This window comes from Bacillus rossius, chromosome 2 (assembly GCF_032445375.1).
Source record: "Bacillus rossius redtenbacheri isolate Brsri chromosome 2, Brsri_v3, whole genome shotgun sequence".
NCBI lineage: Eukaryota > Metazoa > Arthropoda > Insecta > Phasmatodea > Bacillidae > Bacillus > Bacillus rossius.
The window spans coordinates 44,189,366-44,199,454 of NC_086331.1; the positions used below are offsets into that span (position 1 = coordinate 44,189,366).

Here is a 10,089-nt window from a genome sequence, read left to right on the forward strand (position 1 = left end):
AAAAACTCGCAGTCATTTTGTTTTTGACCACCATTTTTTCTTAAAGACATAATCATTTATGATGTTTATATGTATAGTCTGTGATATATGGTGTCATATATCAAAAGAATCATCTCATCGTTGCGGAATCGATGCTTATAGTAATAATAATTTAAAAAAATATACAGTTGAATTAATTTTATTACTTATTACTACACAGTTCAGGGCCAAAAAAAATTTCAGAGCCTCACTCTCAAACAATATTTTTATTAACGTATCTTCTAAGTAGTAATATGTTTGCGTACTCGTGTTAAAAAACTGCATGGAAGCAGATATTTTAATGTTTGCATATAGATTTTCATTTCTCAGAGTCAATTTTAAATATGATTACTTTGCGGAATGCAGGTGTTATGTTAAAATAATAAACAATTTGTAGGTAAAATCATATTTATTGAAATAAACCAGGCTTTTCACTATATAAAGTCCTCAAAAAAAGAAAAAAAATCTATATAATCTAAACGGAAACTATATACAAAAACGGAAAAGATGTACAAAAAATGGAAAATATACTTAAAAAAAAACATAAACTATATACATCAAAGTAACAGTGTTGCGGATGCGATGGTTATAGTAATAATACTTAAAAACTTTTTCTTCCATCAAATTTAATTACTTACTACTTCATAGTCGTCACAAGAACCAGAAATTTTACAGAGTCCTAACCCACAAGAAGATAGCCTAAGTATCTCTACTAAGTAGGAACATGTTTGCGTACACGTGTTTAAAGAGCTGCACGGAAGCAGACATTTTAATGTTTGTGTATATATTTACATTTCTCTGTTATAAGCAGGAGCATGTTTGCGTACACGTGTTTAAAGAGCTACATGGAAGCAGATATTTTTAATGTTTGGGTATATATCCAACTAACCCTAAAATTTCTAATGAAACAAAAACACACGCAACATTAATCGTTTACGAGAATATTATGCTACAAACAAAAATACCGATTCACATTTGTACAGTATTAGATGTTCCCCTATCTTCACGAGAGACCACATCCTGAAGCAGTGTGGGCACTGTACACCATTCCTTTCCCTCCTTTCCCCTTCCTCACAACCTCCCCTACCTTCCCCCCTCCTCGTTCCTTCACCGCCGCCTCACCAGCGCGCTCTGACGAGTGTTGTACCGGGCCTATATATACTCGGCTCCTAGCTTATTCGTCGCAGTCTCTCGGTCGTCTGACTCGAAGGCTGACACTGTGGGCTGGCCTCGCGTTCTGGTATGTACTCGGCTGTGAAACTTAGCTTCTGTATTTAGTATGATATATTATTCTTGCCTGCGCATTGTGGCCGTGCCTTCACCTTTGTATTTTTGCCATGATATGATGTAATGTTTCGTAATTGCTATCTATGTTGGACCCTTCAGGTCATTGTTTGAATTTCGTTTCTTTTGCTCACGCCGAGTACTACCTGTAGCTTGCGTAATATTTTTGCGGTTGTGTATGGGCATGCCACGATGGCATTGGACACTTATTGTCAAGCCGCATTGTAATTCTTTTCTTGATTTCGAATTCAACCTAACGGCCCATATTACTTGTGTGCTACCTCTAACGCTTCGCCACCACGCCCGCTTTATCTTCACATAGTTTTAAATTGTATGAATGATTGTATTTATTGTATTACATTCTGCGGGAATGCACGAGGAGTGCATGATTATTATAATTTGCTAAATTGCTTGTAATCAACTCATATATGCATGTCATATGTTTTCGCTCTATGGGCATTTTATTATGAATAAACAATATATTTTTTGTAAAGATTTATATCATTTGTTACAGCACCAGTTCCTCACTGCCGTGGGTTTTATAGTAAAAACCCCTCCCTGTTTTCTCCTTTTCAGTTGTGGGTTTGGCGGCTACAACTTCTGCACTACTCTGCTTCGGCAGTGGTTTTGCCGGCATGCCGCGGCGAGCGACACCATAGCTGACATGCGCGCCCGGCTCGTTCAATTCATACACGAGGTCAGTGACGTCCTATCTGGTGTTCCGACGGGGCAGGCTACGCTGGAAGTAAGTCCGGCTCTTTATATTTTCTTTTCCCAAAAATTGTTTTTCTCTGTTCTCAAATCCCTTCCTGTGTTGAGTGGTAGTGAGCCCAGGCCTATTCTAGATTTTTTGTTACAGGCTGAGCGCCTCGCTAAATTGAATTTGGTGTCAGCTGGCACTTTTATGAAAGCTCTGCTTAGTAAGTGTACTGGCGTGTATGTGTCTAGGTTAACAGAGGCTATTGTACAGAATGTAGATTTCTATACATTTAAGATTTCGGTACTTCGTGCCATGTGTCCGCCGCGTGTCATGGATGCGTGTAAGCGCGATTTAATTTTCAGGTTTCAGAATCCTAATGAGTCAGTCACTCATTACATTGATGAGGTTGTCACCTATGCCGATGTTTTGGAAATTGACATGGCTGAGCCTTAGTTAGTACAGCTTATTTTAGGCAACTTTGCGCCTCATGTGCTCACCCACTGTGGCATGTTAGCTCCACCTACTACCATTGATGCTTTGCGTGCTTGGGGTAGTGAGGTAGAGGCGCGGTTATTGGCGGTGTCTAAATACGAGGCTGAGTTCTTGCCTCCCCCCAAGCCTATGTCTGTGTCACGTGTTTGTGACAGCGGATTTCACAGCAGGTTACCTCAGATTTTCGTGGCAGTGACGCACACGATGCTGACTCTAGTGTTTTACGCACGTATGAAGATAATAGTCATCAGCATTTTCTTTTTCGCCTCGCTTTCATGACAGCTCACGTGCGCGCCCTTCCGGGCGGTGCGGCTAGTGTAATTCCTCCTGGTGGCCGTCAGTCTGCCCCGCCTCTTGAAACTACGCAGCCGCATCGGCGTTTGACTGGCGGCGCTGTTGCCACTTCCGCGCAGCAATTACAGTATGTTCCAAAATACACTCGCGCTCGTTGCGCAAACTGTTGCATGTTTGGACATGTGACTGAGGATTGTGGTCAGGCACGCGTTGATGTTAATGCTCGTAGATGTTTTTCTTGTATGGGATTGGGTCATTACCGGAATAATTGTCCGGGAAACGGCCATTGACAGGACAGAAAAGAGGTCGTTTCTGTCGCTTCTATAGGAAAGCCTCCAACTCTGTTTTTCTGAATTTCTTGCCCGTGTGTATTCACGAGCGTTTCTTTTCGGCCTTAGACGATACCGGTGCTACGTGCTCGGCTATTAGTGAGATATTTCTCCAGACTTTAATAGAAACATTACCTAAGTTTTCTTTTCGTATATTTTCTAAGAGTCAGATTAATATTTGTGTGGCGAATGGCGAGTGCCTTCGCGCAAACAAGTTCGTGGTTATTCACTTTAAGATTAAGCATTTTACCTGGAATTGGAAGTTTATTGTTGTTCCTGGTCTTTCACCTAATTTTATTTTGGGTTTAGATTTTTTGAGCAAGAATCGATGTGTCCTGTATGTGGGCCAGCGTGAGCTCCGGTTTGACTTTGCCCCTTCTGTGAAAGTTCCCTTACGATCGCAGCCTAGTAATTCCGTTATTTTTGATTGTCGCGATGCTGATAGCATTGTTCAAGGACAGGCTATTGCCGACCTAGTTCACACCTTTTCCGATGTTATCACCTCTAAATTAGGACACTGTGACATTTTGCCCTATAAGTTCTACTTAAAGGATGAAGTGTCCGTCCGCGCTAAATATCTCAAGTTTTCTCCCGCTAAACTGCAGGCCATGCTTGACATTGTGGATAAGCTCTTAGCCGCTGGTATAATTTCTCATTCTACATCTGATTTTTGCACTCCCACTTTTTTAGTGCGTAAAAAAGATGGTGCGAGCCTGCGTATGGTACATAACTACATTTCTTTGAACCATAAAATTGCAAAAGACGATGTTTATCCGCTCCCCACTGTTGAGTCTGCTCTTCAACATCTAGGTAAGGCCAGATATTTTTCGGTTATTGACTTGAATCAAAGTTTTCACCAGTGCCTCTTAGATCCTAGTTGCCATGGGTATACCGCATTTTCAACTCCTTTTGGCCATTTTGAATTTAATTGTGTACCTATGGGTGTTAGTTTTGGCAGTCAGGCTATGAGCCGGATCCTCGATCATGTCTTATCTGATCTCAAGTATGATTATGTGTTTAATTATGTCGATGACATCATTGTTTATAGTAACACCCTTGAGGATCACATTACTCACTTGATTGAAGTTCTTTCTCGTTTACGAGGGGCCAATCTCACTGTTAACCCCAAGAAGGTTACACTAGGAAAAAAATCTGTTAAATTCTTGGGTTATCCTTAGGGATCCTGACAAGATTGCCCCTATCATCCAGTTTCCCAGGCCTGTAAACTTAAAGGGAGTCCAGCGTTTCCAGGGTATGTTAGGCTATTTCTCCAGGTTCATTAATAATTTTGCCTCTATCTGCGCCTTTAAATGTCTTACGTAAGAAGGATTCAGTTTTTGAGTGGGGCCCCGAACAAGAGAAATCTTTTCAGGCGCTGAAGTCTTGTATGGCTTCACCCCCCGTGCTCATTCTACCGGATTTTAGTAAACAGAGTGCTGTTAAGGTTGATGCCTCGCATATTGCGTTTGGAGCCGTCCTAGGACACCTAGAGGAAGGCAAGATTAGGCCCATTGCCTATGCTAGTCGCTCGCTATCGGAGTCTGAGCAGCGATTATGTGTCTACGGGAAGGAGGCCTTGGCTTGCCTATTCGGCCTAGAAAAATTCGAAAGTTATCTCGATGCTCGGGAGTTTGATTTATTTACCGACAACCGAGCCCTTAGTTGGGTCTTTAATCATCCTCATCAGCTGGGTAAGCTGGGTCGTTGGATTTTGAGGTTATCACGATTTCAGTTTGTCATCCATCATATTCCAGGTAAAGATAATGTTATTGCTGAATCTCTTTCGCGCATGTTTTGCACCGATGAATTCGAGCCTTTGGAACCTCGCTCATCTGATGCTACTAAATTTATCACTGCTTTTAAATTTTTTTCTGAATCATACTTTAATATTAAGATATGTCAGACTCAGGACCGCCTCTGTCAGCAGGTACTTAGAGATATGTTGATATGTTGAGGAGAGTGGTATGTTATATTTTACAGGAACTTCTGGCAGAGCCTGGAAGGCTGTTGTTCCAGCTGTCTTGAGGCCTATAGTGTTAACCTATTTCCACGCATCTCTCCTAGGTGGTCATCTAGGAATAGATAAAACATTTCGCAGAATTTCAGCGCACCTGTTTTGGCCCGAGCTTCATGCTGATGTTAGAAGGTTTGTTCGATCTTGTCTCGACTGCCAGATTTCTAAGCCGCCTCATAATTCTAAGGTTGGTTTGTATGCTGCTGATCCTCCTGTAGCGCCCTGGCATGTCTTACATATTGATATTTTTGGTCCTCTTACACGTTCTAAGAAGGGTAATGTATGTTTGCTTGTTGTTTTGGATATTTTTACAAAATTTGTCATTTTATTACCTCTTAGAAACATGAAGGCTGCTACTATCGTTAAGGTGCTTAAGGAACAGGTTTTCAAGTTGTTTGGTCCTCCATGTATGATTGTTTCTGACAATGCCCCGTATTTTCAGTCCACTATCTATAAGAATTTTCTTTTTGAATGGGCCATTAATCCTATTTATAGTTCAGCTTATTTTCCGCAGGGCAACATGGTAGAGCGGCAAAATAAGGTTCTCAAAAGCATCCTGATTTCCTTCTACCGGTCTGATCAGACTCTTTGGGATTCAGATATTGAGTATATTAATGTCGGACTTAATTCTGCTCTTCATTCAGCTACTGGTTTTTCACCTTCGATCCCGTTCTTGGGCCGTGAGCTTACTGTTCCTTTACTGAACCAGTGGGGGTTGCCGTCCCTCGACACCAGCCGGGACGCCTAGGCATTGGAACGTGTACTCGACACGGTTTCCTGTAATATTCATAAGGCCCATAAAGCTGTTTCTGACAACTATAATAAGGCTAGAGCTCCTCATGGTTTTAAGATTGGGGATTTAGTACTTTGCAGAGCATTTAAATTGCCTATGATGGCTGATCAGTTAAATGTGAAGTTACTTCCTCCTTATGACAGGACCCTATTGTGTCGACAAGTTTTTGGGTGTCAACACCCTTTTGTTAAGGCGCTGTAGGCGCAAGTTTAAATTTCTAAAGGCTCATGTAACCCAGGTGAAACCTTTTGTTAAATAGATTTTTTATGGGTTTCTGTAAGCCTTTTTGCAGTATTATATGTTTGTAATTGTACCTTTTATATGAGATTAGCCTATTGGCCTGTTGTTAAGTGTTTGTGTTCCTAGGAACTTGTGTTTAAAACTTGTCTTTGCAGCTTGTGTTTTGTGGGATTTGTGCGTGGTGTTGCGGCTCCTTTTCTTTTTTTTAGTTTGGCGCGCCATCCTTTTTCCCTGTTATCCTTGCTTTCTGTGCCCGACTTCTGCCAGCGATCTTCAGCTTCACCTCACCGAGAGACGTCTCCGTGGGACCTTCCGTTCGTCGCCTCCTCCCTACTGGTGGTAACTGCCTATGAGAGCCCATCGTGCTTCTGCCCATCGTGCTACCATGAGCTTGCCTGGCGGCTTCCTGCTTGCGTGGAAGCTCGATGCCGCTTCGCCGCTTCTGGGTCTTGGAGAGCGGCCGTGTTGATTCCGGCTGAGTGCTTCCTGCACCACCGTGAGTCCATGGCTGCCCCTAGCCCTTGCCTGGCGTGTCTTGGACATCGTAACTGACCCCTTCGTCAGCATGCTAAGGCACTGCGACTTTGTGCTCCCTGCTGGAGTCCCCTCCTGTGCCTGGGTGGTTGCGACTTGTGGGAACGCCCTTCTCCGAGACCTTGTTCTGGGCTGAACACCGACTTCATCTCTGTACTTCTTACTCCATAGCAACCGCTGGCTGTCGTATACTGCTGTTCTGAAGACCTGTCCTTCAGCGTCCTTCGACCTGCGTAGCGTGTGACTACGTTCGAAGCCATCTCGTTGATCGCCGCGGCGATTCTGAAGCTTGCTGTTTGATGCTGTCACCAGTCACCGATTTCAACGTCATGAACTTTCTTCATTGTGTGGATCTTCTGGCTCTCCGGGCAGGGACACTTTAGGGAGGGGTGTTGAAGCAGTGAGGGCACTGCACAGCATTCCTTCCCTTCCTTTCCCCTCCCCATCCACCTTTCCCCATCATCGCCAACCTCCCCTTCCTACCGCCACTCTTGATCACTTCACCGCGGCCTCACCAGCGCGCTCTGACGAGTGTTGTACCGGGCCTATATATACTCGGATCCTAGCTTATTCGTCGCAGACTCTCGGTCGTCTGACTCAAAGGCTGTCACTGTGGGCTGGCCTCGCGTTCTGGTATGTACTCGGCTGTGAAACTTAGCTTCTGTATTTAGTATGATATATTATTCTTGCCTGCGCGTTGTGGCCGTGCCTTCACCTTTGTATTTTTGCCATGATATGTAATGTTTCGTAATTGCTATGTATGTTGGACCTTTCAGGTCATTGTTTGAATTTCGTTTCTTTTGCTCACGCCGAGTACTACCTGTAGCTTGCGTAATATTTTTGCGGTTGTGTATGGGCATGCCACAATGGCATTGGACACTTATTGTCAAGCCGCATTATAATTCTTTTCTTGGTTTCGAATTCAACCTAACGGCCCATATTACTTGTGTGCTACCTCTAACGCTTCGCCACCACGCCCGCTTTATCTTCACATAGTTCTAAATTGTATGAATGATTGTATTTATTGTATTGCATCCCACGGGAACGCACGAGGAGCGTATGATTATTTTAATTTGTTAAATTGCTTGTAATCAACTAATATATGTATGTCATATGTTTTTGTTCTATGGGCATTTTATTATGAATAAATAATATATTTTTGTAAATATTTATATCATTTGTTACCGCACCAGTTCCCCACTGTGCGTTTAGCAGCTACAATCCGAAAATAACATTTTAAGTTTCAACTTTATGTCTGATAGCAATAGTAGGTATATATAATATAGTAACAACACTCACCTCAGCCATTACCTACTGTCGCTACGCGCAAAGCCATTAACAACTGATGCTATTAGTTGCACTTCATATCAAATGAAAATAGTATTTTTTTAATTCTTGGCAAGAAGTCGAAGTAAATAAAATATCAAAATTCTTTATAACACAATTTAATAAAATAACACACACTCCTTCACGCCATCTTCTCCCCTTGTAACAATACCATTCAGAGTGTGTTACCGACCCCCTTCACAACACCCCCCTCCACAGTACTTTCCATACTAGCCATCAATTACTCTGTCCACACAACTATACAATCATCACACAGCTCCAAAATCGATAATTCTGGAATAAGTGCCTAATATCCCCCCACCAGAGCAACAATATCCTCCATAGTCAGAGTGGAGGTGTTCACAGGTACATCTGCGATGTCTACCATGGACTCTTCTTCTTCGTCCATCGCAAAGGCTTCTTCCTGACCGCTATCCTCCTGACAGCACACATAGAACTTATCCTCAACAATCTTCTCATAGCTGGTACGAGACATGTTACTAGCTCTGTTGATAAATACGAATAATAATTCCTAAGGGTGCAATGGTTCAACTGTCCCCACCCCTCTTTCCTTTCTATTGCAGTCCTGTTCGTGCGTGCCAAGCGCACAAGTCACTGACGCAAAGTCCTTAAACGTTAGCAGACATACCCCCTCATCCCTCACACTGAACCAACCACATCCCAAATAGCTGCGTCATTTATACTTGACGCCACACACTGCCAGCCACCTAATGCCATTTTAAGCACCTTCGACGAACAGCCCGACATCTGGTAACTAGTAAAAAGTGTCAAACAGTACATTATAAATAAATTTTTTTATTTTAGACTTGCATTTATTAATATAAACACTTACAACATTTCAAAACATTAAAATTTATATGGCATCAGAAAATTTTAAACAACTGATTTTCACATTTATCGACTCCTAACCAGTTCACAAACAAGGTATTATCTTCCTAATGTATCAATTTTTCTACTTAAGAATAGATTGGGTACTTGGTAGGCAGAATTTCTTCCCCATAGAGTCCGCCGCGTATCGCCGAACCTCGTAAATCTTCCAAGTAGTAACATCTCGAATGGTAATTACGTATTTTAACAACACGGAATATTTATGTCAACCATTTATAAATACACACAAAATATTCGATTTTAGCTCTTAGTTTTATTACGCCTAGTTTATTTGCATCAAAATGAACAGTTTCCAGGATTGAGTTATCTTTTACATTAACAGGCACCATGCAATTTTTCTGTATTTTCTGTAACATATAAATCCACATATAACTCCGTTTTGCTGAGAACACACTTCACATGGCTTCCTTTAGAGCAGAAATAAATCATTCATCCACCCATCCATTTATCTCGGTGAACATAAATTAATTATTTTTTTCCGAACATAGCTACAATGCTAAATGGCTACAAGGGTACATAAAAACACATAGAAAAAATATTTGTATAAAAATACCAAATCAGCTAATTTAAAGCTTACTGTAGAGCCGAAACATCCCTGAAATATGTATTTTATGCTTACTACAGGACCAAGTGGTTTTTGAACCATTACATATTCAGCCCTGGCTACAGACTTTTCAAAAAATATTCAATGAAACGGACACAGTAGGATAAGATCTCTAGGATACATTAGCTAAAATGCCAAAGGAAACGATAGGATCCAGCTCAACCGGGCTACAATGTCTCTATCCACATTTGGCGCCAAATGATTTCGGTTACAATATAGCACGAACCCTTAAAAATTGCTGGAATGCGTTATTATGAATCTCCATTTTGTTAGATATTAATTAAGAATATTACACCTAATGTTAGATGTTGTACTACGAGAACCTAGCCTTAGCTAGAAATTAGATTACACTAAATAAACCAAACATTTTTATCCAAAATAGAATTTCGTTTTTCACTTTTATACACATGCAGACAAAACAAATTATTATTGTATGTAGCATGCATTTCTTATTTCACGAAGTATATACCATATTTGTTTGGTATTGCATTAAGTTTCTTCATTTTTGCGAAGTAAATATAAGTCTTACCCTATCAGCCAATATGTTAGAAT

At 41.4% G+C, this 10,089-nt stretch overlaps 1 long non-coding RNA gene across 1 annotated transcript; it reads left to right on the plus strand.

The window, feature by feature from the left end:
* The first annotated feature begins 1,207 nt into the window (after nt 1–1,207).
* Nucleotides 1,208–7,864, plus strand: LOC134529258 (uncharacterized). The gene is made up of 2 exons (XR_010074514.1): nt 1,208–1,258; nt 1,879–7,864. It is a non-coding gene; the product is annotated as an uncharacterized LOC134529258 (long non-coding RNA).
* The last annotated feature ends 2,225 nt before the right edge of the window (nt 7,865–10,089 follow it).